The sequence below is a fragment of the Diceros bicornis genome, unplaced genomic scaffold (assembly GCF_020826845.1).
Source record: "Diceros bicornis minor isolate mBicDic1 unplaced genomic scaffold, mDicBic1.mat.cur scaffold_92_ctg1, whole genome shotgun sequence".
Classification (NCBI taxonomy): domain Eukaryota; kingdom Metazoa; phylum Chordata; class Mammalia; order Perissodactyla; family Rhinocerotidae; genus Diceros; species Diceros bicornis.
The window spans coordinates 924545-951928 of record NW_026691812.1 but is presented as its reverse complement, the minus strand read 5'-3'; the positions used below and the strand labels follow the sequence as shown (position 1 = coordinate 951928).

General features: G+C 45.8%; 1 pseudogene; it reads right to left on the bottom strand.

Annotated features, from left to right (window-relative positions):
* Positions 1 to 26950, bottom strand: part of LOC131403835 (adhesion G protein-coupled receptor E1-like) — a 166351-nt pseudogene extending 139401 nt beyond the window's left edge.
* Between the last annotated feature and the right edge of the window lie 434 nt (positions 26951 to 27384).

Sequence of the window (27384 nt, the reverse complement as noted above, 5' to 3'; positions counted from 1 at the left end):
TACCAGGGGTTGGGGTGGGGGGAATGGGCAGTGACTGCTAGTGGGTACAGGGTTTCCTTTGGGGGTGATGAAAATGTTTTAGAGATAGATAGAGGTGGTGGTTACACATCATTGTGAGTACTAAATAACACTGAATTGTATAATTTACAATGGTGATTTTTTAGGTGTATTTCACCACAATGAAAAAAAGACATGACAATGGTCCAAAGTGCATGGCAATTCCAAAGCTAGTTTATAAGCTGATATTTAAAATAGTTACACCAATTCCTGAAGATGCTCATGGAGCCTTTACTCACTGGAGTGACTCCATTAGAGAATCAGATGTCCAGATTCCTCTTTGCCTGGCCTGGGGGCTATGTATCACACATGCATCCCATATCACACAGACGCAGCACCAACATCTTCACTAGTAATGAGACTCCAACATCCTTTCTTCTTTTAGTAAGAGAATTCCCAAGTTTTAGATGAGCAAATGTCCTCCCTTCCCAGCTTTCCTTGTAGCTAGGTGTGACCACATGACTAATTTCTGGCCAATGAGGTATAAGCAGAAGTGATCTGGGTCATACTCTTGAAGGGAAGGACAGTGCCTGTCACCTCCCCTTCTCCCTTGCCCACAAGCTGAAATGCAGATGTGATGGCAGGGGCTGGAGCAGCCATGTTCGACCACAACAAGGGAGTCTTGTGTTCATGATGACAGAGCATTATGGAGCCATCACATCGGCTCTCAGCAGCTTACACTCAGACTGTTACAAAGAGAGAAATAAACTGTTATCTGGTTTAAGCCACTGTATATTTTTGTCTTCGTTAAAACTGCAAAGCAACATCCTACCTAAGTGGCTTCTAGGACAACTTCAAGAGCTAGGAACCTTCAAAAATACTTACATATTCAGGCTCCACCGCTGCTCCCTCTTGGCATAGCTGGACCTGCTCATTGTTGGGTAACATATCTTCTTTACACTTGAAGGGAACCACTAGGACGAAAACAAAAGCAAGCAAATCAAATGTCAACCACAGAAAGATATTATTATTTACACAATCATACCCCATGCTGTAAATGCATCCATTGCCATGTTATACAACAGTGGAAATGAACAAGCTACAGCTACACGCTACAACATCAGGGGCTTTGGGAAGTGTGATTATTGAGTGAAAAAGAGCAACTCTGGAAAATATCATATGATCTCACTTATATGTGGAATATTAAAAAAAAAAAAAAAGCCAAGCTCATAGATAAGAGAACAGATTGGTGGTTGCCAGAGGTGGGGGTGGAGGGTGGGCAAAATGGATGACGGTCGTCAGGAGGAACAAACTTCCAGTTATAAAATAAATAAGTCCTGGGGATGTAATATACAGCATGGGGACAATAGTGAATAATACTGTATTGCATATTTGAAAGTTGCTAAGAGAGTAGATCTTAAAAGTTCTCATCACAAGCAAAAGAAATTTTGTAACTATGTAGGGTGACGAATGTTAACTAGACTTATTGTGATTATTTTGCAATATATCCAAATATCAATCATTATGTTGTACACCTGAAACTAATAGAATGTTATATGTCAATTATATCTCAATAAAAAAAGATCATATGTGGTATGATACCATTTTTGTAAAGCTCCAAAGCAAACAAAACTAAGCAAGATATTGTTTAGGGATACGTAAATGGCAGGGTTTTTTTTAAGTAGGGGAATTATAAACACAAAATTCCGAGTGGTTCCCTCTGGGGAGAAGACAAGGATATACGGAGTGGAGAAGAAGCATGCAGAAAATGCAATGGCATTGATGATATTCTGGTTCTTATGTTGGCAAGGGCCTCGGATATATCCATTTTATTATTATACTTCATTGCCTCCATATAAATTACTTATATTTTTAATGTATCAAATAATCCATAATTTTAAAAACATAAACCTTTCACGGTTCCCCACTGTTCTCAGCAGAAAGACTAAAGTTCTTCACACAGCACACAAGGTCCTGCAGAATCTGACCTCTGCCCACCTGCTCAGATGCAGCTAATGCCATTCTCTTTGTCCTCAGTCTTTGTTAGCCTCAGGGCCTTTGCACATGCTATAACCTGTCACGCTGTGATCTCCACTCTTCATCTGCATAATCCCTACTCTTCCTTCAAGCTTCAGCTTAAATGTCACTTGCCTGGAGCATATTATATATCTCACTAATGGGGTATATAATATGCCAAAGGGCGTGACAGTTTTTCAATTATTAAATAATTATGTGTGTGCTCTCTACTTCCTTCCCTAGACTATAAGCTACATGAGGGCAAATATCATGTCCATCACATCCAGGATTGAATCCCCAGTACCTAGTGCAGGGGCCTGTTTGACTAATTAGTTAATTAATTAATGCTTCAAAAATAATTTATCAAATTAATGTATTAGTGAAAGAATATAAAAAGGGAGAATGAATGAAAGTAAGAAGAGGATCCAGAGCTTGGGTAGAGTGAGGATTTTACAACCAAAGAAAGACACAGATTCCATTGCCAAGACACATAAGGAGAGGATTACTTTCGCAGCTGAAGTTGCCATGTTTCCAGGAGCCTTCTGGATTGGGACGGAAGCCCACAACGCAGCTACAGCTGTAGGAGCCTGGGGCGTTGGTGCAGACAGAATCGGGACCACACCGTGATGGATCTTGGGAGCACTCATCAATATCTGCAAAGAACTCAAAAAGATCAAAAAACCCAGAGGAACAGGGATAGCCTTCTTTCCAGGGTTGACCAGCAAACCCTCTGCTCTCCTCTGCATCCCACTGCTTGGTCTGTGAAGTTCAGCTGTCCATTGCTTGGTGCAAAGCCATGGTGGCAGGTACAAAAGTAGCTCCTGGTGCGTGTTGGTGCACGTTGCATTGAAAAGGCAATTTCACTGCCTTTGGCCGAAAGGTTACATATCAAGGCACTCATCAATATCTGTGGAGTGAGGCAGAGTTGGCCAACAATCCAACAAAGTCATGCTTCCCCTTCCAAAGCATAGCCTTGTCACTGAAAAATGGCGGCACAACAAGGGACTACATTTCCCAGAGCCCCCTGCATCTAGGTGGGGCCATGTGGTTAGCTTTCACTCATAGAATGGGAGAGGGTATGGCATATCACTCCTGGGCCCACGTGGTTAAGAAGTGAGTGTGTCTTCTCCCTCTTTCCCTGCCACTGGCTGAAACCAAGGATTCCAAGTTCCTAACCATAGGAAAACCAGAGATGCAAGAGGACTGGATCCCTGTATCACCTTGTGGAGGAAAGCTGCCTATTGACCAAGGATATCCATACTGGATGGTTAAGGGAGTAAGAAATTTCTATTACGTTAAGCTAGTGGTTCTCAACTGAGGGCAATTTGCCCCTCCAGGGGACGTTGGGCAATGTCTGGAGACATTTTTCGTGGTCACTGGGATCTGGGGGTAGATGCCAAACATACTGCCAATCCACTAATGCACAGAATAGCCCTACACACAACAAAGAACTATCCAGCCCAAAATGTTAATAGTGCAAAAGTTGAGAAACCCCAGCTTAACCAATACAGGGTGATGTATGGTCACTGTGGCAACAAGAGGTTACTTCTCCCTCTGAAGGTTTCTGATCCACAGAGGATATATGGAATAGAATGTCTCAGAAAAAAATAAATAGGAGGGGTCTGGCCCTGTGGTGTAAGTTCACACACTCTGCTTCAGCAGCCCAGGGCTGGTGGGTTCAGATCCCAGGCGTGGACCTACACGCCGCTCATCAAGCCATGCTAGGTCAGCATCCCACATATAAAGTAGAGGAAGATGGGCATAAATGTTAGCTCAGGACCACTCTTCCTCCAGCAAAACGAGGAAGATTGGCAACAGACATTAGCTCTGAGCCAATCTTCCTCACCAAAAAAAAAAAAGAGAGAAATAAAAGTAATAAAAAAATGAATAGGAGGGAGGTAAGGACAAAACTTTTCATATTTCTATGTCATCTCAAAAAACATGAGGGATAAATAGGCACTGTCCACACTAGGGGCTTACACAAGTATATGGTATATTGCACCAGGCGATACCATGGAGAGTTGGTACGAGAAGTCTTTGTGATAGGAACGTAGACTAATTTGGAGGTCTCAAACGACATGGTTGGAAGGCATGGGGAAGTGGTTTTTTTCTTGGTATCACAGAAAACATCTCTAACCAAGGAGTGGGTTTCTTTTCACCGCAGGCTGCCCACTTCCAGAAATATTTAAGCATCGACTAAGTGAGCTCTTGTCAGACATACCACAGGTGCAATTTATATTTTGCATATAGAGCTGGACTAGGGGCATGGCTTTCAAAACTTTTTGGCCCAAGAAACCTTCCTTCTTGTGAAGTGAAACCCGAATAGGTAAGACAAATAAAAGAGGTGATAATTTGACTGAAAGGAGAGTGGAAGACCATGGCCTTGTTTTCTGGCCCTAGATGGGGATTCTGAAAGGTTCCTAGAGCCCTTAGAGCTGTGTTAATCTCTCTAAGATCCCTTTCCTCTTTATGCCTCTATTGTTCTGCTTCTAACAATGTCAGCAGCTAGTAAAGATCAACGAATGAGAAGAAATATAATATTTCTAATGAAAAGAAGCATGCATTTCCCCGGGGATTGAAGACTATAAAATGTGTTCTGCTGTATGGTAGACCCTCCGAAGATGGAGCCATCAGTTCTTCCATTTCCTGTATGCACATGTTGCTGTCCCAGTGAGATGGAGAGTTTATTTCCCCTCCTTTTGGATCTAGGCTGGCCCTGTGACTGTGACCAATAGAATGTGGTAGAAGTAACACTTGGGGACTTCCAAGCCCAGGCCTTATGAGAACTGGCAGTTTCTGCTTTCTTCTTCTTGGAACTTTCCTTCTTGGAAACCAACTGCCATGCTCTGAGGAAGCCCAAGAAGCCATGTGGAAAGGCCCACTGAGGGCCCTGCCAGAGATCAGCACCAACTACCAGTCACGTAAGCGAGCCTACTTTGGACCGGCCAGCCATCTTAGTGCCCCAGAAAAACCATGTGGTCAACCCATGGAATCATGAGCAAGAACAGATGGTTGTTGTTATAAGCTGCTGCATTTCAGAGTAGTTTGACATGCATTGAGAAGTCCTCAGCATGGCTGGGAGAATGACTGGTACATTTGAAAGCCTCTGGTTTCTCAGGGGTCCAAACATCAGGCAAAAAGAACCCAGGCAGGCAGGAGCAACTGTGTTCTCCCGGGATATTGGTGCAGGTGGAATTGGGACCACAAAGAGTCAAGCTCCTGGAACATTCATCCATATCTAAGCAGAAAACTGGTCTAAGTCAAAAGGATGAAGGATGCTGAGGCTGCAGCTGCAGTGCACAGCCCCACCACTGACTGAAGCCAATGGGTTTCCCTGGCTCTGGTCCCACCTTCTTAAACACATTTTTGTTGTTACAGAAAGGAAGCATTTAGAGGCAAGTTTATGACCCAGGCAAATCTTCTGATGAGGGTCCTCGCAGCTCAGGATAAAATCCAAACTCCTCATTAGAACAGGCAAGACCCTGAGAGTTTGTTCTCACCTACGCTCATCTTTTGCCTCTAAACCCTTCATAATTCACGATCCAGATTCATTGATTACCTGTGAATTCATGAAGGCTCATTATCTCCTCACATGAAGAAGAATGGTTGAGACCCAAAGAACTGACCAGCAGAGCCCAACCTAAACCACCAATGCATGAAATCAAGAGCTAAATGAATGGTGCTAGTTTTTACCCATTGACTTTCAGGGTGATTTGTTACTCAGCAATAGCTAACTGCTACAAATGGACCAGAAAAATCAGAGATGACTTCGAATATCTCTGACTCCAAGCCAAGGGAATGTGATAAGGGCTTGATCACTCCATGCCCTGCTGAATGAAGTCATCCTCCCTATAAATGAAAGAGGAAAACAATAGAACCACCCTAGACTCAGGAAGATGGAGCCATGGTGTCTTTGTGAGAATATCCTGGCTGCAGTGTGGAGGATGGATTTGAGAGGGGAAGACTGGAGAAAGGGAGAGACCAGTGAGGATGCTGTTACGGTACGGATGCAGCCTGAATAAAGGATGGAGAAGAGTGGAGAGATTCAAGACATATCTAGCAGTTAGATTCTCTGAGACTTGATGACCGATTTAATATGGAAGGGGAGGGAGGATGAGGGTAACTCTCAGGTCTTAATTCAAATACCTTTTAGGAAAAAGTGCTGAAGTTTGAGTCTGAGCTCTCCCTATAACACAGTATCTCTACCTCAGCATTACTGGCATTTGGGACTGGATCACATTTGGTCGTGGGGAGGCTGTTCTGTGCATTGTAAGATGGTTAACAACATCTCTGGCCTCTACCCACTAGAGGACAGTAGCACACACAATCCAATAACAACAGCTGTGGCAATCAAAAATGTCTCTAGACATTGCCAATGTCCACTGGAGAGAAAATCGCTATAGAGATGGAGCCCCCGCATTATTCGCAGGAACTGCCTGACCCACTGCTTAAGTCACAGTAGGCCCTCAACGGGAGTTCAAATCATGATTCTTCCACCGAATAGCTGTGCATCCCTTGGCAAGTCACTTCACCTCTCTGAGCCTCCGTGTTCTCATTCCTAAAATAAGGATCATGATCACTACCTAATAGGATCATGAAATGAGGTTTTTCTTAATTAAGTAGGTAAATAAAGAAGGGCAGGCCCTCTGTGCCTTCACAGGTGGAGTTGTTAGAGAAGAGCCCATCTCGACAGCTGCACCTATAGCTTCCTAAGGAGTAGGAACACTCAGAACGCTCTGCGAAGATCCCACTGGAGAGGCATTCATTGATGTCTAGGAGCAGTGGAGGAGAGTGAGCAGACAAAAGATTGGGTGTCTACAGTGAGAAACACGTACCCAACTCAATGATAGCTTTCCACCAAAGACCATGCCTGAGAGCCTGAGAGCATTACGTGTACAGGCAAAATGACCTGGATTTCCCAGGTTCCAGTTGGTTCCAGTAGGAGAAGAGAAACCGCGCAAACAGCTGCACTTGTACCTCCCTGGCAGGTTTTGGCAGATTGAGTTAAGACCACATTGTCGCGGGTTTTGAGAACACTCATCTATATCTGGATAGAGAAAGAGTCAGAGTTACAAAGTTGCCTCATCTTGTGAAGCCCATTGTATTTTCCAAAGATGGTTGAAACAGTGTTTCCCTCCCATATGTCCTTCATTCAGTGAGACCTTGGTACTCCACCCATCAAGTATTGGGGTCTATATTCCCTCCCCTGGAATCTGAGCATGCTTGTGACTATGGTGGAAGTGACACCAGGTCATAAAAATACCATGCTGAGTCAGAAGAATGTCATGATAGGTCGTAGAAATATAATGTAATTCCTTCTTCTCTTGAGATGCTCATTCTTGGAAATCAGCTGCCATACTTTGAGGAAGCCCAACCAGCCATGAAAATGCAGCTCAATGGGGAAGAACTAAGACATCCAGCCCGCAGCCCTGGGGGAGCAGCCAGTCAAACAGCCAGCACCACCTTGCCAGCCTTGTGAGTAGACCCTTTTCAAAGTGGATCCTCTAGCCTCCAGTTGAGCCAACTCAACTGACACTGTGTGGAATAGGGACAAGCCATCCTCTCCAAACTCAGCCCTAATAGCAGATTCATTCATGAGCATAATGAATGATTACTATTTGCAACTAAATTTGCAGGTGGTCTGTTACCCAGCAACAGATAACTCGGACACTTGCAAAGCAAATTCTAGGAATTTACTCATTGAAGGACCCATGGAATCGTGCAGTCGTGGAACCATGGGGTGGCTCTCCACAAATCTATTTCAACCCTGCTCTGACAAGTTACTCGAAATAAACCCTTGCTAGGTACTTGTTATAGAAGCACAACTTCAAGGCAAGTCTCCTATAGCTCCCTCCCAGATCACAGGGATGCTCATTCAGCTTTGTTTCAAGTTGTAAAACATTAGAAAAACCTAAGTGCCTGCCAATAGAAGGATGACTCAATTTGGAGTTGACATAAAGAATAAGGTACATATTCCTTCATTCAACAAATACATATTAAATACTCACAATGTATCAGTCACCATACTGGGGGTCAAAGACATAGAGTAGACAAAATAGTTGCTGTAGTATCCATCATTTTCTATATGGTTAATATTGATTTCACCCCAAATTTAAACACCAGGGTTCATCAGCACTACTGAGCTGACTGAATAACCCATGAACTGTAGGCCAAAGATAAAGAACGATGTTTGGGGATCCCTGGAAACTAACTGCAAAAGTGATAGAAATGCATCATCTTCTTCAGAGCTCAGCAAACTACATCCCATGGGTCAAATCCAGCCCACCATCTGTTTGTGTACATAAAGCTTTATTGGCACACAGACACATCCATTCATTTTTGTATCATCTCTGGCTGTGTTTGCACCACCACTGAGTGGTCATGACAGAGATCATACGACTTGCAACTTCCAGAATGTTTATTATGTGGCCCCTTACAGAAAAATTGCCAACCTATGGTCTTTTTCAGAGGAATAATCAGATTTTTACTGTCAAGAGGAGAACTGGGGTTTAAATATAAGGAATGCTGACAGAGAACTTAGCTCCTTCTGGGAATTATGTTACTTTATATTATTTATGTTAATATAGCTCTTAATACTGCACATGTGCCTAGCACACTGCATACATTATTGCATTTAATCTTCCCAACTATCCTTGGAGTTGGATACTCTTATACGCCCGTTTTACAAATGGAACCATTGAGGCTTATAGAGATGAAATATATTTCACCAACATCTCTTAACTAGAGTGTGGCAGCTAAGTAACATGGTTGAGACACCCTCAGTAGAGTCAGAAAGACCTGGGTTTGAATCCCAGTTCAACTGCATGACCCTAAAAAAGTCATTTCAGCTCTCCAAGCCTCAGTTTTCTCATCTGGACAATGGAGATCATCAAAATGCCTATAGTCCGTTTAATGTGACATTGCACATAAAGCACTTCACACAGGACCTGGCACTCTGTAAATGTTGGAAATTCTATCTATCTCCATGGAAAGGCGGCCAAACAGTGGGCCCTCACAATGAAATCAGTGGGTATTTCTGGATATTGACAGGGAGCATGATTTTAATTTTAATTTTCTTCCTAATGCTAGTCTATAATCATTGGAAATTTTAGTGGCCAGGAATAATTCTCATGATGAAAGAAATAGAAAGTAAGAGCGAGAGAGAGAGAAAGGAAGAATGCAAAGAAGAAAGAAAGAAAGGAAGGGAGGAGGGAGGGAGGGAGGGAGGAAGGAAGGAAGGAAGGAAGGAAAGAAAGGAAGGGAGGAAGGAAGGAAGGAAGAAAGAAAGAAGAGAAAGAAAGAAAGAAAAGAAAGGGAAAGAGAGAGAGAGAAAGAAAGAAAGAGAGAGAAGGGAGGGAGGAAGGAAGGAAGGAGGAAGGAAAGCAGGAAGGAAGGAAGGAAATAAATAATTAATATTTGGGGCAAAAACAAAAAGCATCTGTATCTGCTACCCAGCTAGATTCCACCTGCTTTTCCGACCACCTTTGAGGGGATGTGAACTCACCCTTGCATTCCACTCCTGGGCCCACGAACTGTGTCTCTCCGGTGCTGGACAGGAAGCCTTGTTCACAAGTGCAGTAGTAACTGTCCAAAGTGTTGGTGCAGGTTGCATGAGCTGGGCAGATGGTGGAACTCGCACACTCATTCACATCTAGGCAGCGTAGAAGGAAAAGGTTGCGTTAGCGCCCCAGAGCAGGGCTGCAAGGGAAGGCAGCATTTGAGAGTGAAGGAGACCACTGTGGGTTGAATTGTGTCCTCCAAAAAGAAGTGTTGAGTTCCTAAACCTGGTCCCTTAGAATGTGACCTTATTTGGAAATAGGGTCCTTGTAGATGCAATTAAGATGCAAGTTAATGTGGGATCATGCTGGAGAAGGATGGTCCCTTAATCTGATATAATTGGTGTCCATATAAGAAGAGGACAAGAGGCACAGAGACAGGCTTGGGGAGAACACCATGTGATGACAGAGGCAGAGATGGGAGTGATGCATTTACAAGTCAAGGAACACCTAAGATTGTGGGCAACACCAGAAGCTAGGAGAGAGAGACAGAGCAGATTCTCTCCCAGAGCCTTCAAAGAAAGCACGGCCCTGCTGACACCTTGATTCCAGACCTCTGGCCTCCAGAATGTGGGACAATAATTCTCTGTTATTTAAGGCCGCCAGTCTACAATATTCTGTTATGCAGCCCGAGCTTCCTAACACAATGGACAAGAGAATTCATCTCTGTGTGTCTCAATTTCCCCATCTGTCAGACGAGGATAATAATACCCACCCCACAAGGTCATTCAGAGGATTAAATAAGGTGACCTCTGGAAAGCGCTCACCACAGAGCCTGGAACACAGTAAGTACTAGGCAAGCAAATCTTAACTAAAATAAAAATTAACCACTAACATGTCGAGCTTTCTTTGTGGCAGGTATTGCCATAGACCCCTTACATGTGTTAGCTCCATGAATGCTCATAGCAGCCCTATGAGCTATAAACTAATATTTCCACTTTTCAGAGGAGGAAACTGAAACTCAAAAATTGTGCAACGTCGCATAGATTGTGAAAGGCACGAGGATTGGAATCCGGGTTCTGTCTGGCTCTGGAATATTTGCATGACAGCTTCTCAGGCTGTCTTGAGTGCCAGAGTCTGGAAATTTGGTGATTAAATCAATGTCTGTCCTACGCAAGCCCTCCTTGAGCTGCCAGAGGTTGCAGCCTCATTTGGAGGCAGAATGTCATGGTGGTTGTGAGCATGGGGTGTGAAGTCACTCTTGGGCACACTCAGATCCTGACTCTCCTACCTCCTATCTATTATATGGCCTTGGGAGGGTGATTCCACCACAGTGGAGGCTCACAGTCCTTGTCTGTGAAATGGGTGTAGAATATGACCAATACCGTCAGGTTGTTGGGAGGACTGAATGAGCACACGAAACAGAGAGCTTAGTGCCTTGACTGGGATCCTGCCTCCAGCCTTTTGTACCTGGTGTTCCCTCCTCCTGGAACATCCTTCCCCAGATACCCAATCTCTCACTCCCTCACTTCCTTTAGATATTGTCTCAAATATCAGCTTCTCAGCACGGCCTCTTCTTACCACCGTGTTAAAATTAGAAACCCACCTCCGGAACTTTATATCTACATTTCCTGCCTTATTTGTCTTCATCTCCTTTAGGTATCCCTAACACACAATATGTTCGTGCTTCTATTTTTTATCTATCTCCCTGCAAACAAGATGATAATTTCCAGGGGGACAAATATTATTGCCTGTGTTATTCACTGCTGTATTCACCATTCCTAGAATAGAAGCTGCTGTATTGTAGATGCTCAAGTAGTATTGGTCGAAAGGTGCAGGAATGAATGAATCAATGAGTGAATGTATGAATGAATGATTATTAGCATCAGCTTTGCAGAAAAGTCTTTGAACTCAGCCGAGACATGCCCCTACTCATCACCCACCACTGCTGAATTTGCAAACAGAATTGGACCTGATTCCCCAACAGATCCCTCCACCTACTTTCACACGTCTCTCCTGGACCGCGGAATCTCATGTTTCCACTGCTAGAAACAAATCCTGGGTTGCAGACACAATAGTAGCTTCCAGGACTGTTGTGGCAAGTCGCATGCTCTGGGCAGGCTCTGGAATCCACACATTCATCCACATCTAGAGAGTGAAAGAGAAAACCCGGGTTGAGGCAGACGAGGAAATGAGAGCAGGAGACTGCAAGTGCAGACTTGCTCTACATGTTCTTATCTTGTGGCACACAGCACTGAGGCTCCCCAATACCCACATTCTCCCTTCTCCCTAACGTCCCTTGCTGTTAGGTGGGACCATGAGAATAAATTCTGGCCAATAATATGTAAGGAAAAGGGTGATGAATAATTTCAAAACGTAATGATCACAGATTGCACAAATGGCCGTATTCTTTTTTTCTTGGCATAGAGAAAAAAGATATGTTGAAGTGCGAAACCGGGTCTCTGAGAATGTGACCTTATTTGGAAACAGGGTCTTTCTAGTTGCAATTAAGATGTAAGTTAACATGGGATCATGCTGGAGTAGGATGGTTAATCTTAATCTTATCTGATTGGTGTCTTTATAAGTAGAGGAGAAGGGGCACAGAGGCAGGCTTGGGGAGAACACCATGTGATGACAAAGGCAGAGATTGGAGTGATGCGTCTACAGCTCAAGGAATCCCAAGGATTGACGGCAACACCAGGTGCTGGGAGAGAGACACAGAGCAGATTCTCTCCTAGAGCCTTCAGAGAAACCACGGCCCTGCTGACACCTCGATTTCAGACCTCTGACCTCCAGAGATGTGAGAAAATAAATCTCTGCTGTTTAAGGCCGCCAGTCTATAATACTTGGTGATGCAGCCCAAGCTGCCTAACACAATGTGCAAGACAATTCATCTCTGTGTGTCTCAGTTTCCCCATCTGTCAGATGAGGATAATAGTACCCACCCCATAGGGTCATTCAGAGGACTAAATAAGGTGACCTCTGTAAAGCACCTACCACAAAGCCTGGAGCACAGTAAGTACTATGCAAGCAAACGTTAACTAAAATAAAAATTAACTACTAATATGTTGAGCTTTCTTTGTGGCAGGCATTGACAGAGATCTCTTACATGCATTAGCTCCACGAATCCTCCTAGCACCCCTATGAGCTATAAACTAATATTTCCACTTTTCAGAGGAGGAAACTGGGGCTTCACAATTCTGCACTGTCACATAGCTTGTGAAAGGCACAACGAGGATTGGAATCCAGGTTCTGTCTGGCTCTGGAATGTTTGCATGACAGCTTCCCAGGCTGTCTTGAGTCTCAGAGTCTGTGAACTTGCGGATTAAATCAATGTGTGTCCTACGCAAGCCCACCTTGAGCTGCCAGAGGTTGCAGCCTCATTTGGAGGCAGAAGGGCAATGGTGGTTGGGAGCATGGGGTGTGAAGTCACATCTAGGCACACTCAGATCCTGACTCTCCTACATCCTCTCTATTTGGCCTTGGGATGGTGATTCCACCACAATGGAGGCTCAGTTTCCTCGTCTGTGAAATTGGTGTAGAGTACAACCAATACCATCAGGTTGCTGGGAGGACTGAATGAGCACATGTATGAGAGAGCTTAACGCATTAGCTGGGATCCTGCCTCCAGGCCTTTGTACCTGCTGTTCCCTCCTCCTGGAACATCCTTCCCCAGACACCCAATCTCTTACTCCCTCACTCCTTCAATCTTATCTCAAATATCAACTTCTCAGCATGGCCTTTCCTTACCACTCTGTTAAAAGTGGTAGAATCCCATCCCCAGAACCCTTTATCTGCCTTTCCTGCCTTATTTGTCTTCATCTCCTTTAACTATTCCTAACACACAAGATGTTCATGCATCTTTTTTTTGTTATCTATCTCCCTCCACACTAGATGATAAGTTCCAGGAGAACAAATATTATTGCCTATGTTAGTCACTGCTGTGTCCGCCATCCCTAGAATAGAACCTGGTGTATTGTGGATGCTCAAGAAGTATTGGTCAAAGCGTGCATCAATGAATGAATGTATGAATGAATGATTCAGCCAAGACCTCCCCCGACTCCTCTCCCACCACTGCTGTCTTTGCAAACAGAATTGGACCTGATTCCCCAACAGATCCCTCCACCTACCTTCACATGTCCCTCCAGGACCGAGGAATCTCGTGTTTCCACTTCTAGAAACAAATCCTGGGTTGCAGAAACAATAGTAGTTTCCAGGGCTGTTGTGGCAAGTCGCATGCTCTGGGCAGGCTCTGGGATCCACACATTCATCCACATCTAGAGAGTGGAAGAGAAAACCCAGATCAAGGCAGAGGAGGAAATGAAGACAGGAGACTGCAAGTGGAGATTCGCTCTACGTGTTCTTAGCTCGTGGCACGCAGTGCTGAGGCTCCCCAATACCCACATTCTCCCCTTCTTCCTAACCTCCCTTGCAGGTAGGTGTCGTGGTTAAAATAAATTCTGGCCAGTGGTATGTAAGCAAAAGGATGACAATAATGTCAAACATAATGATCATAGCTTGCAGAAAGGCTGTAGTCTTTCTTTTTTAGCATAGACAAAAAAAGTACACTGTTTATTTCTTTGTTGTTGTTCATTTATTTGTGTCATACATACATCCATCCACCCATCCATCCATCCATCCATCCATCCATCCATCCATCCATCCATCCTTCCATCCATCCATCCATCCATCCATCCATCCATCCATCCATCCATCCATCCATCCATCCATCCATCCTTCCATCCTTCCATCCATCCATCCATCCATCCAGCCAGCCAGCCAGCCAGCCAGCCAGCCATCCAGCCATCTATCCAAGCAGCTGTCCACCTATCTATCCATCCAGCTTTCCATCTTTTCATCCATCTTTCTATCCATCTGTTCATCCGTCTATTCATCCATCTATTCATCCATCCATCCATCCATCCATCCATCCATCCATCCACCCATCCATCCATCTATCCAAGCAGCTATCCATCTATCTATGCATCCAGCTTTCCGTCTATTCATCCATCCAAAAGATATCTGCCACGAGTGTGATACTTCAATGGCCCCATATATACCCCTGTATCCACACCTCAGGATGCAGGTTATGCAGTATGATGTAACTTTGACACTCCTCTCTTTAAATGTGGAGTTTGTTTCCCACCGCTGAATCCAGCTGGCCCTATGACTTCCATTGGCCAATTGAATGCAGCAGAAGTGATGTGGCGCAGTTCCTAACTTTGACCTCTAGAGGCTTCTTTGCTTCTGTTCATGCTTTGGGCCTCCTGATTCTGCCACATGAACAAGCCCTAAACTAGCCTAATGAAGGATGGAAGACATGGATCATCCCAGATGAGCCCCAGTCATGTGCGACAGCCCAGCCCAACCACAGCTGACCACAGACACACGAAGAATGTTTGAGACCCAAAGAACTGACCAGCAGAGCCCAACCTAAACCACCAATGCATGGAATCAAGAGCTAAATAAATGTTAGGTTTTTTCAGCCATTGTCATTCAGGGTGATTTGTTACTCAGCAATAGCTAACTGCTAAAAATGGACTAGACAAATCAGAGATGACTTCAAATATCTGTGACTCCAAGTCAAGGGGATGTGATGAGGGCTGGATCACTCCATGCCCTGCTGGATGGAGTCACCCTTCCTATAAATGAATGTGGAGAACAATAGAACCACACTAGACTCCGGAAGATGGAGCCTTGATGTCTTGGTGAGAACATTCTGGCTGCAGTGTGGAGGATAGATAGAGGTGACAAGACTGCAGAAAGGGAGAGACCAGAGGGGATGCTGCTGCAATACGGATGAATCCTGATCCAAGGATGGAGAAGAGTGGAGAGATTCAAGACATGTTTAGCAGGTAGATACCCCAAGACATGATGACTGATTTAATATGGAAGGGGAAGGGGGGTGAGGGTAACTCTCAGGTCTTAATTCAAATATCTTTTAGGAAAAAGTGATGAGGTTTGGATCTGAGCTCTCCCTAGGACAGAGTTTCTCTACCTCAGCACTACTGAAATTTGGGACTGGATCATTTTCATTTGCCGGGAGGCTGTTCTGTGCATTGTAGAGTATTTAACAGCATCTCTGGCTTCTACCCACTAGATGACAATAGCACACACAACCCCAACACCACCAGCAGCTGCAACAATCAAAAATGTCTCTAGATATTGCCAATGTCCCCTGAGGATAAAATCGCTGTAGGGACAGAGCCCCCTGTTACTCTCAAGTACTGCCTGACCCACTGCTTAAGTCACAGTAGCGCCTCAACAGGAGTTCAAACCCTGGTTCTTCCACTTAACAGCTATGCATCCTTGGGCAAGTCACTTCACCTCTCTGAGCCTCAGTTTTCTCATTCCTAAAGTGAGGATCATGATCCCTGCCTGAAAGGACCATCAAATGAGGTGATTCTTAAAGTAGGTAAATAAAGAAGGGCAGGCCCTCAGTGCCTTCACAGGCGGAGTTGTTAGAGAAGAGCCCAGCACGACAGCTGCACCTGTAGCTTCCCAAGGAGTTGGAACACTCAGAATGCTCTGGGCAGATTCCACTGGAGAGGCATTCATTGATGTCTGAGGAGCAGTGGAGGAGAGTGAGCAGACAAAAGATTGGGTGTCTACAGTGAGAAACACATGTACCCAACTCAGTGATAGCTTTCCACCAAAGACCATGCCTGAGATCCTGAGAGCATTACCTGTACAGGCGAAACGACCTGGCTTTCCAGGGTTCCAGTTGTTTCCAGTAGGAGATGAAAAACCGCGCAAACAGCTGCACTTGTACCTCCCTGGCAGGTTTTTGCAGATTGAGTTGTGACCACATTGTCGCGGGTTTTGAGAACACTCATCTATATCTGGATAGAGAAAGAGTCAGAGTTACAAAGTTGCTTCATCTTGTGCTACCGATTGTATTTTCCAAAGATGGTTGAAACAATGTTTCCCTCCCATAAGCCCTTCTTTCAGTGAGACCTTGGTACTCCATCCATAAGCAGTGGGGTCTATATTCCCTCCCCTGGAATCTGAGCATGCCTGTGACTATGGTGGAAGTGACACCAGGTCATAAAAATACCATGCTGAGTCAGAAGAATGTCATGATAGGTCGTAGAAATATAATGTAATTCCTTCTTCTCTTGAGATGCTCATTCTTGGAAATCAGCTGCCATACTTTGAGGAAGCCCAACCAGCCATGAAAATGCAGCTCACATGGGGCAGAACTAAGACATGCAGCCCACAGCCCTGGGGGAGGAGCCAGTCAACAGCCAGCACCACCTCGCCAGCCTTGTGAGTAGACCCTCTTCAAAGTGGATCCTCTAGCCTCCAGTTGAGGCTCAACTGACACTGTATGGAAGAGAGACAAGCCATCCTCTCCAAACTCAGCCCTAATAGCAGATTCATTCATGAGCAAAATAAATGATTGTTGTTTGCAACTAAGTTTGCCGGTGGTCTGTTACCCAACAATACATAGGTTCAACACCTTGCAAAGCCAATTCTAGGAATTTACTTCCTGAAGCACTCACAGAATTGTGCAGTCATGGTACCATCGTGGGGGGCCCTCCCCTAATTTCCTTCAGCCCTGCTCTGCCAAGTCACCCCAAATAAACACTTGCTATGTACTTGTCATGCAAGCACACCTTCAAGACAAGTCTCCTATAGCTCGCTCCCCATCATTGCACCTCTCCTAGAGAGATATCTGGAGCTGCCACTGTACATCAACATAAGATCACAGGGACGTTCATTCAGCTTCGTTTCAAGTTGTAAAACATTAGAAAAACCTAAGTGCCTGTCAATAGAAGGATGATTGGAGTTGACTAAAGATTAAAGTTCGTGTTCCTTCATTCAACAAATATCTATTTAACTCACAATGTATCAGGTACCATGCTGGAGGTCAAAGACATACAGTGGACAAAATCCTTGCTATAGTATCCATCACTTTCTAGATGGGGAACATTGATTTCACACCAAATTTAAACACCAGGGCCCACCAGCACTACTGAGCTGACTGAATAACCCATGAACTGTAGCTCAAAGATAAAGAAGGACATTTGGGGCTCCCTGGAAACCACAGTGATAGAAATGCATTCTCTTCTTCAGAGCTCAGCAAACTACATCCCATAGGTCAAATCCGGCCCATCACTTGTTCGTGTAAATAAAGTTTTATTGGCACACAGCCACGTCCATTCATTTTTGTATCATCTATGGCTGCTTTTGCACCACAACTGGAGCACTGAGTAGTCATGACAGAGATCATAAGCCTTGCAGTCTCCAAAATATTTACTTTCTGTTCCCTTACAGAAAATTTTGCCAACGTCTGGTCTTATTCAGAGGCATAATCAGATCTTTACTATCAAGAGAATAAGGGTCTAAATATAAGGAATGCAGACAAAGAACTTAGCTCTTTCTGGGAATTATGTCAGTTTATATTATTTACTTTAATATAGCCCTGATACTGCACATGTGCCTAGCACACTGCATACATTGTTGCATTTAATCTTCCCAACTATCCTGTGAGATACATACTTTTATACACCCGTTTTACAGATGGAAACATTGAGGTTTAGAGTGATTAAACATGCTTCCCCAACACCCCTTAACTAGAGTGTGGCAACTAAGCCACGTGTTTGAGAGATCCTCAGTAAAGTCAGAAAGACCTGGGTTTGAATCCTAGTTCAACTGCATGACCCTAAACAAATCACTTCAGCTCTCCAAGCCTCAGATTTCTCATCTGGACATTGGAGATCATCACAATGCTTACAGTCAATTTTATGTGACGATGCACATAAAGCCTTTCTCACGCAGGCTGGCACTCAATAAATGTTAAAAATTCTTATTATCTACTGGAGAGGTGACTGAAGGCACACCCCAAAAATGAAATCAGTGATTATTTCTGGATGTTGACAGATAGTAGGATTTTTATTTTCATTTTCATCCTAGTGCTAGCCTCTAACCATTGGAAATTTTTGTGACCAGGAATAATTCTCATGATGAAAGAAAGAAAGAAAAAGAGAGAGAGAGAGAGAGAAATGAAGAATGAAAAGAAAGAAAGAGAGAAAGAGAGAGAGAGAGGGAGGGGGGGAGGGAGGGAGGGAGGGAGGAAGGAAGGAAGGAAGGAAAGAAGGAAGAAAGAGAGAGAGGCAGGGAGGGATGGAGGAAATCATATTTGGGGAAGAAACAAAAAGTACCCACATCTACTACCCAGCTAGCTTCTGTTTGATTTTCCTACCACCTTTGAGGGGGTATGAACTCACCTTTGCATTCCACACCTGAGCCCCTGAACTCTGTCTCTCCGGTGCTGGACAGGAATCCTTGTTTGCAAGTGCAGTAGTAACTTTTTGGAGTGTCGGTGCAGGTTGCATAAGCTGGGCAGACAGTGATATCCACACACTCATTCGTTTCTAGGCAGCACAGAAGGAAGATTTCGGGTTAGTGCACCAGAGCGGGGCTGCAAGGGAAGCCAGCATTCGAGAGTAAAGGCGACCGTTGTGGGTTGAATTGTGTCCTTCAAAAAGATATGTTGAGGCCCTAAACCTGGTCCCTGAGAATGTGACCTTATTTGGAAATAAGGTCCTTGTAGATGCAATTAAGATGTAAGTTAATGTGGGATCATGCTGGAGAAGGATGGTCCCTTAATCTGATATAATTAGTGTCCTTATGAGAAGAGGAGAAGAGGCACAGAGACAGGCTTGGGGAGAACACCATGTGATACCAGAGGCAGAGATGGGAGTGATGCATCTACAAGTCAAGAGACACCGAGAATTGCTGGCAACACCAGCAGCTGAGAGAGAGACAGAGCAGATTCTCTCCTAGAGCCTTCAGAGAAAGCACGGCCCTGCTGACACCTTAATTTCAGACCTCTGGCCTCCAGAACTGTGAGAGAACAAATTTCTGTTGTCTTAAGCCACATGGTTTGTGATAACTTGTTACAGCAGCCCTAGGAAACTGGTTAGTCAAGGACCTTACAGACCCTAGACTTTGCCGCTCAAAAGTGTGGTCCGTGGGTGGGCAGCATCAGCATCGCCTGGCATTTTGATGGAAACAGAAAACCCCAGGCCCTGCCCCAGATCTACTGAATGAGAATCTGCATTTTAGCAAGATCCTCAGGTGATGTGTGTGCACAGGAAGTGTGAGAAGTACTGATCTGGACTCTTGCTTCTCCAAGTGTGGTCCGCAGACCAGCAACATCTGCCTCACCTGGGATCCCCGAGAGACCTTGGAAAATCAGGTGCTGATTCAGCTGGTCTGGGGGACCTGAGTCTCTGCATTTCTAACAAGCCTGTGACTGATACTGATGATGCCAGTCCATGGACCACTCTGTGAGCATCAGAGCTCCAGACAGAAGAGTATGCGAGTCAAAGCTGCAGCCTTTGGAGCAAGGACCACCTGGGTTAAAGCTCCCACAGGAAACATCAAAGCAGGGAATGGTGGCTACTCCCCCACACCCATCTCCCCCTCTTCCTTTTATTAAAATGACCACCCATTTAAGCTTCAATCCCAGCTTCTCTTGTAGCTACGTGTGGCCATGTGGCTAAGTTCCAGCCAACGGAAATGAGCAGAAGTGATATGTGCACCTTTTGGCCACACCCTTAAAAAGAAGGAGCATGGTCTTCACTTCTCCTTTCCCTTTCACCTGGGCTGGAACATGGACAGAATGAGGTGATCTGTCCATAACCGTGGGGATGATGCTTTGGAAAACCTCCACACCGAGGGACGGAGAAACAACAAGATGGAAGGCACCTGGGAGCTGAGAAGATCTCAGACGAGGTAGCCCTGTCACCTTGTTCCATCCTCAAAGTGGAGATTTATGAGAGGGTGAAGAATAAACTTCTAAGAGATAAACATTTTAAGTTGTTGTCATTTGGTTTCTATGGAAACAGTCAAAACTACATCCTAGCCAACCCAGCCCTGGGACAAGTGAAGTTCACATCTCTGTACCTCCGTTTACTTCTTTGGCCCTCAACTCATGTCCAGTGAGTTCCCAAGCCCCATTGATTCTTCCTCCCAAATATTCGACATCTACCCACATCTCTCCATTTCCATGGCTATGCTTGGTACAGATCTTCCCCTGGATGCTGCATCCCCTACATCCCCTACAGCCCCTACACCCTCCACTGTTCCCTGCAATCATCTCTGAATGCAAATCTGATCACCCACCCCCACCCCTGCCTACAACACTCCCTGTTGCACTCAGAATGAAAATGCAAGTTACTTAATATGACCTGGAAAGTCCCCAGTGACCAGACCGAACCACATCTCTCTTCACTCTCCATTTCTAGCCTCCCCAGCACAGGGCCTTTGCACATGCTGTTCTGTTTTCCTCTGCTTTGCCTGGCCAGCTCCTATTCATTCTCCAGTTCTTGCTTAAATGTCACTTCCTCCAAGAAGCCTTCCCTGACTCCCCCATAGCTCCCTGTGCTCTCTGTTTATGGCACTTATCAAAATTATAATTGGTGGATTATTTGAGTGGTTAGCTTTTTAGTGATCATCTCCTCTACTACACTGTGAGTTCCAGGAGGACAAAGCCACAGGTGGGGGCAGGCTTCCAGGTGCTAGGGAAGGGACTCACTTGACACTATCATTTCTGTGTTTGGCAGAATAATGGCCCCCCGAAAGATGACCACGTCCAAATCCCTGGAACCTGCAAATATGCTATGCTACATGGCACAGGGATATTAAGGTTGCAGATGGAATTAAGACTGTTAATCAGCTGACCCTGAGATGGAGAGATTAGCCTGGGTTATCCAGGTGGGACCAACACAATCACAAGCATCTTCATAAGAGAAAGGTGAAACCAGGAGAGACAGAGTCAGAGTGAAGCAATGTGAGAAAAACTTGACCAGCCCCTGTTGGTTCTGGAGATGGAAGAAGAGGGACACGAATAAAGGGATACAGTTGGCTTCTAAAAGCCAGAAAAGGCAAGAAAACAGATTCTCCCCTAGAACTTCCAGCGAGGAATGCAGCACTGCTGACACCTGGATTTCAGCCCAGTGGGACCCGTTTCAAACTTCTGACCTCCAGAACTGTAAGAATACGCTTCTGTTCTTTCAAGCCACCAAGTTTTCGGTGACTTGTTACAGCAGCAATAGGAAACTAATACAACTTCCATTATATGGATGTGGAAAACTGAGCCTCAGAGAGGTTAAGTAACTTGCCCAAGGGCACACAGCCGGTGAATGGCAGCATCAGGCCGGTGAAAACCCTAAGTGCATGATTTTCATTACTTCTACATGACAAGAGGTAGGTCTGGCTGGAAATGGAGTAAATTTTCAGGCAATATATAAGATAATTCTACATAAAAACTTTTGTAATTGGTTGTTTAAAGTTTCTCTCCCTGATTGTGAGCCCCCAGAAGAGATGTGTGACCATCTTACTTACTACTGCATCCCAAGTGCATAGAATAGCGCCTGGTGCATAGTCGGTGCTCAATGATTAAGACCTCACTGAGAAGGTAACATTTGAGCAAAGATCTGAAGGAGGTAAGTGAGCTATGAAGCTAATTAAAGCAGAGGAAACAGCAAGTGCAAAGGCCCATTGGCAGGACCACACTTTGTGATTTTGGGGAACTACAAGGAGGCCGATGTCGTTGGAGTACAGTGGATAAATGGAGAGTGGGAGGAGGTGACATAGCAAGATCATGCAGGATCTGCTGGACCACTGTAAGACTTCAGCATTTTATCAGAGCAAAAGGGGAGCATGGGAGAGTTTTGAGCAGAGGAAGGACAGAGCATGACTTTAACGTGATCCTTCTGGCCATTGGTTGGAAGATGCACTGTAGAGGGACAGAGGCCGGATGACCAGGGAGGAGGTGACCACACTTGTCGAGGCGAGCGATGATGGTGGATACAACCCAGGTGGGAGCTATGGAAAGCTAGGATTCTGGATTTATTTTGAAGGTAACGTTAACAGGATTTGCCAGTGGATGGGATGTGGGGCGTGAAATAAATAGAGGGGCACAGCGAGAATGCCAGCATCAATTGGTAGGATAGGACATCATAGGAAAACTCTTTATAAAGTGCCATGAAAACGTAAGAGATAGGGCCAGCCCTGTGGCTTAGCGGTTAAGTGGGCGCGCTCCGCTGCTGGCGGCCCGGGTTCGGATCCCGGGCGCACACCGACGCACCACTTCTCCGGCCATGCTGAGGCCGCATCCCACATACAGCAACTAGAAGGATGTGCAGCTATGACATACAACTATCTACTGGGGCTTTAAGGGAAAAAAATAAATAAATAAAATCTTAAAAAAAAAAAAAAAACGTAAGAGATGGATTATCATTATTAGGGTCTTGAGACCCAAGCTCTTTGCTCCCTACAGCATGATTTGTTTATTTCCCTTCCCTGCATGATGCCTCAGATAACATCTTGCTTCTCATTTCCAGCTTCCTCTTTCAGCTACGAAGGCAACATTTCTCTTTGCAGACTTCCGGCACGTTATCACTTGTGGTCTCTCAACTCTGAGCTTCCCATTACTCACAACTCAAATCCACCCCAAACCAGACTAGCAACCCAGTCATGTCTGACTGGGCACTTGTCAACCTCTCCAGCTCGTCTCCTATCCTGTCCCATCAGCCATGCTCACTTTCACTCAGTTCTCCAAATTCCTTCCAGTCTCAGCCCGCAGATCTTGAGACTTGCCAGCCTCCATAATTGTGTGAGCCAATTCTCTATAATGAATCTTTACGTATGTGTGTGTGTGTGTGTATACAGATATATAGATATCCATCCTATTAGTTCTGTTTCTCTGAACAACCCTGACAAATACAAACACCTACTATACACCAGGCCCTATTCTAGGCACTGTGGATTCAGCGGCGGAACAAGACACACAAAATTCTCCACCTTCACAGAGCTGATAATCTGGAGATGTGGGGGTGAGGGATACAATGTCAAAAATAGAGAGGTCACTAAGAAGACGACACATGAGCTAAAACATAGAGAAGGTGAGGGAGGGAGCCACGTGTATATGTAGGGCAAGAGCTTTCCAGGCAGAAGGAACTGCGTGTGCAAAGACCCTGGGACAGGACTGTGCCTGGCATGTTGGAGGAAGAGTGAGGAGGCCCGCGTGGCTAGAGCAGAGGAAGCGAAGGGGAGAGGGGGAGGAGGGGAGGGCAGGAAGGGGATAGGGGAAGATTGTGCAGGGCCTTGTGAGCCACGAGGAGGACTTGAGAGTTTACCCAGAGGGAGGTGGGAGCCCTGAAGGGCTGTGGGCCGAGGAGGGATGGCCCCTGACTCTGGGGTTCACAGGTGCCCTCTGGCCGCTCTTGGAAGGGCAAGGAGTGGGGATACCAGGGCACAGGCCACTTCAACACCCCAACTGAGACACACACATGATCTTCAAAACAATTTAATGGTCATTTAACTGACCTAAGCAGAAAATGAGACTCAGAGAGACAAAGGAACTTATTAAAATACAAATAGAGCTTTCATTTCCTAAGTGACTTCCGTGCACCAGGCCCCTTCCATGCATTTTCTGCAGTCCCCACAGTAATGTGTCAAGGTAGTTGACCAAGTCATCCTGGCTTTCCCAGGATTTTCCTGTTGTTAGCCCTCAAAGTCCAAATTCCTGGGATCCGCCCCCCCCATCCCAGTCTGGGGCAAGTCAGGATGGTCAGTCACCCTGCTTCAAGGTAAACGTTACAACTTCATTTTACAAATGTGGAAACGGATGCCCAAGAGAGTTCCTGTAGCCTGCCCCAGGCCACACCACAAGTCCGAACGCAAGAGGAGAGCAAAGTAGAGGGGATGAGTGCAGGGAGGGAGTCCAGGGGACCCGCCATGGTCCTGACTCTGCCCCTCACTGGCTCCCAGCTTCAGCCCAGCCGCAGCCCAGCCACTAACAACCAGATAATACGCGTTTCTCCAAGGAGGAGGAGGAGGAACAGAAGGAGGAGAGGAGGAGGGGGAGGAGGGGAAGAAGGGGAGGGGGAGGCTGAGGGGGTGGGGGAGGAGCAGAGGAGAAGGAGGAGGCAGAGGAGCAGGAGGAGAAGGAGGGGAAGGAGGGAGGAGTGGGAGGAGGGGGGAGGAGGAGGGGGAAGAAAAGGGAGAAGGAGGGGAGGAGGGAGAAGAGGAGGAGGGGGGAAGAGGAGGACGAGAGGCAAGAGGAGTGGAAGAAGAGGAAGGGGGAGAGGGAGGAGGGAAGAGGGGAGGAAGGAAGAGGGGGAGGAGGGGAGGGAGGAGGAGGGGGAGGGAGGAGGGGAGGGAGGAGGAGGGGGAAGGAGGAGGAGGGGAGGAGGGGAGGGAGGAGGAGGGGAGGGAGGAGGAGGGGAGAGACAAGGAGGGGGAGGGAGGGGGGAGGGAGGAGGAGAGGGAGGAGGAGGGGAGGGAGGAGAAGGGGGAGTGTTAACATAATGGAGCGCTTACCATGTTCCACGTACCACTCTAAGCACTGCCCGTACACATCTCATTTAATCCTCATCAAAACCCTGTGGAATTAACTCCTCTTACCCTCATTTTCAAGGAAACTGAAGTCGTGGGGAATTTATTGAAATGCCTGAGGTCCCCAAGGCAATGAGCACCAGAACCAAGATTTGAACCCAGGAAGAGTGACTCCAGAGCCCCCCTCTTAGCAACTCCACATGGAGGGGAGTCCTCACAACTATCCCATTAGGTAGGGGTCGTCCCAATACCCACTAATCAGATGATGACACCGAGAGATGGAAGTGCTTGCCCAAGGCCTGATTGCCTTCAATCTGGGGGAGTTTCTTACCAAAAGCCGTCCCTGTCAGATTCAGCAGCCGACCTGCAAGCAGAGGACAGAGAAGTGATTAGCTGCCTTGGAGATCTGGCCATGAACCACCCTCTCACCCAGCCAGGCTCTGTATTTCCCTGGGGGCCAAGGTCACGGTGGCAAGTTCTGGAAGCAGGCGTTGGTATGTGATGAAGAAAACCCAGTCTCTTCCTGGAGATTTACCTGCATCAGCTCATGAGTTCTTCACACCTTGCCAGGTGAGACAGGTGGGACAGTAGCCACTCTTGGCACCACCCCCATCCCCTGTACCAGGTTGGCACACTCGTCTGACAGCTGTTTCACTGCTCCAGAAGCGATGACAGACAGATGCAGGAGTGTAACAGCGCAGCCATCCCCTTGCCTCTGAGCAGGTGAACGTCTCTGGTGCAGTTCACACTCTAGAGCTCCGGCGGGATGGGCTGTGGCTAAGCCTTTCCTGAAATGCCTTCTGAGTGGCTAGTTTCTCCCCCTGCCCTATCCTGCTTCCCTCACTCCTGCAAGTGTCTGCAAGTGCCTCCTGAGAGCCCTCTCTTCATGAATTACTCACACCAGAATCCTCATCTCAGGCTCTGCTTCGACGGAAACTAACCAAAAGCAGATGGTAATCCTTATTTTTGTTTCTTTTGTTTTTATCTTTTTTTAAGAAGGTAATAATTGCTTGTTGTAAAAAAAATTCGAACAATGCAGAAGTGTATAAAATTAAAAGTGAAGGTCTCCCCGTCCCCCATCCTCATACCCAGAGGTAACAATTGTCAAAAGCTTGAGTGAATCCTTCAAGGCTGGGTCCTATTCACAACTCAACTGTGCAAATATACTATCAAATAGAAATGAATTTATAAATTCACACAATTTTCTTAACACAAATAGAATCATGCAATCTACAATCCGCCGTGCTGTCTAATACAGTAGCTACTATTTACACTTAAATCTATTAAAATTAAATAAAATGAAACATGCCATTCCTCAGTATATCAGCCATTTTTCAGCTACTCAATAACCACATGTGACTAGTGGCTGCTGTGGATCTAGAACATTCCATCATCATGGAAAGTTCTGTTGGACAGCTCTGTTCTATTTCTACTTGCTTTTTCACTCAACAGTATGTCTTGCAAACCAAGAGGAGCAAAATTTGTCAGGCATTGAAGCTGTACAATGGGCACATGGGTGTTTGTTATACTGTCTTCGCTGCCTCTGAGTGTTTAAATATTTCTATAATAGAAATTTAAGAAAATAATACATTTTGGGCAACTTTCCATGTCAGTCCATATAGACCTAACTCATGCTTTTTTTTTTTTTTTTTTTGTTTTTTGTTTTTTGTTTTTTGTGAGGAGATCAGCCCTGTGCTAACATCCGCCAATCCTCCTCTTTTTTTGCTGAGGAAGACGGCCCTGGGCTAACATCTGTGCCCATCTTCCTCCACTTTATATGGGACGCCGCCACAGCATGGCTTGCCAAGCAGTGCGTCGGTGCGCGCCCAGGATCCGAACCAGCGAACCCCGGGCCGCCGCAGCGGAGCGCGCGCACTTAACCGCTTGCGCCACCGGGCCGGCCCCCTAACTCATGCTTTTTAACAGCTGCATAGTATTCCATTGTATCCATGAGCTATAGCTGCGCCAGAAATAGCTAGGTAGCCAAAGATCAAACAAAAACTCCACACTCCCCTTTCCGTGGTGTGGAATTGTCACTAGGAGGCAGCCGCCCAACCATGGACTACATTTCCCAGCTCACCTTGCATCCAGGTATGGTCATGTGACCGTGAGCAGAAGTGACATGTGTCACGGCCTAGGCCAGGCCTAGGCTTTTATCAAGTGGGTGTGCCTTCTCCACTGTTTCTTTCCCCTTCTGCCACTGTCTGCAGAAGACTCTGAGACCCTAGCTTGGCTGAGCCCCAATACAGAAGGATCTGGGTCCCTGAATCATCCCATGGAGGAAAGCCACTCACTAGCCAGAAATATCTGCGTTGGACTCTTAAACAAACAAGAATTAAATTTCTTTTTATTAAGCCACTGACTGTTTTGGGTTTATTTGTTACAGTAGCTGGAGTTACTCTAACAAACACAACAATTTACCCAATCAGTCCCTGAGTGTAAGCAAACATTTAGTTTATTCCAGGTTGTTACCAGGATAGTATTAACATGCCCATTCTTGAGTATATAGCAAGGTATCTCT